Source organism: Lissotriton helveticus, chromosome 4_1 (genome assembly GCF_964261635.1).
Source record: "Lissotriton helveticus chromosome 4_1, aLisHel1.1, whole genome shotgun sequence".
Classification (NCBI taxonomy): Eukaryota; Metazoa; Chordata; class Amphibia; order Caudata; family Salamandridae; genus Lissotriton; species Lissotriton helveticus.
Window position 1 is genome coordinate 1,157,859,572 of NC_136063.1, and position 1,518 is coordinate 1,157,861,089.

Consider the following 1,518-nt stretch of genomic DNA (forward strand, 5'->3'; position numbering starts at 1 on the left):
ATATATATATATATATATATATATATATATATATATATATATATAAGATGAAGACACAAGAATTAATTCAACCCAGGAAGAACTGGCAATCATGGGGGTAAAGAGCAATTTGCCATGTCACAACAATTTTCAACCACCTTCCACATTCATTGATGGCAAAGGACGCTATAGACACTTTTAATGATGAGATAGGAGAGGACCTTAAAGCATTGCAAAACACGTCTAACAGAAAGAAAAATAGGCAGAGGTATGTGGAAAAACAATATTCTAAATTAATGAAGAAACTGAGATCTAATTCCAACCTCATCATAAACAAGGCTGACAAAGGGGGGAGCATTGTTATCTGGCCCCGAATGTTATACATGGAAGAAGCTCTACGACATCTCAATGATATTTCTTGTTACCGCAAAGGGACCATGAATGACATGAAAAATCTGAAAGAAACAATTGCTAAAGAGTTGAATCAATGGAGAAGGGATGGCTTGCAAGAGCATGGCTTTATTGCTACTGATTATCCAATAACACCGACCCTCTATTTTATACCCAAGATTCATAAACTAATTTCACCAGTCCCAGGTCAACCCATTATTTCGGCCCAAAAAAGTCTCATGGAACCAATATCCAAGTATGTGGATTTTTTCTTGCACGATGCGGTGGAAAAGTTACCCACTTACATTAAAGATACAGGCCATTTTTTATCAAAATTGACCAGTGTAAAGTGGGAAAATTACTATGTTCTGATAGCCTTGGACATTCGAGCATTGTATACTAGTATCCACCACAAAGATGGCCTTTCAGCAGTTAAACACTATCTTGATCAACAAAGCATCGAATATCACCAACACAATGTTATGTTACTCAGAATGATTCAACTTTGTCTAGAACACAATTATTTTTTGTTTGACCAGACGATATACCAACAGTTGAGGGGTGGGGCCATGGGGGCGTGTTTCTCCCCTACCTATGCGTGTTTACATGTTGGGAGGTGGGAGAAAAACGTCCTCATGGGCACCCACAAAAGATTGTATGACTCTCAAGAATTTGTTAAACTCCTTAATCAGAATGAACGCAACCTACAATTCACAGCAGATATTAGTAAAAGCAGAATTCAGTTTTTAGATGTAGAGATATACATTGAGGGCCAAGACATACAAACTAAATTGCATCATAAATTAATGGCAGGCAACTCTATACTGCATGCCAGTAGTGCACACCCTGGTCACCTTATAAATCACTCGGTGCTTTTGAAGAGAGATTCGGAGTCTCATATTTCCTCGCATATTCCTGGGAGCTCGTAGCTCAAAACCTTTGACCTTTTACGAGGTGTTCACGTAACCGGCAGCGCTTTGTTTGGTGCACGCGTTGACTGCTGGCGTTTGCTGTGTTATTTTGCCCGCACCTGGAAAACGTGCTTGGACGCCTCGCTGCGTTACCCCGGTGCCGCTAACAGGTATTGAGCTTTCCCTTGGAGAGTGGAAGACTGCGCCTGGAGGTGCTCTCCTCTCGGGGATTAGCTTT

The 1,518-nt window shown here is 40.5% G+C and overlaps 1 non-coding gene across 1 annotated transcript; it reads left to right on the plus strand.

Moving 5' to 3' along the window:
- The first annotated feature begins 244 nt into the window (after positions 1-244).
- LOC144829892 (small nucleolar RNA SNORD19) lies at positions 245-314 on the plus strand. The gene has a single exon (XR_013610876.1). It is a non-coding gene; the product is annotated as a small nucleolar RNA SNORD19 (small nucleolar RNA).
- Positions 315-1,518: the final 1,204 nt, after the last annotated feature.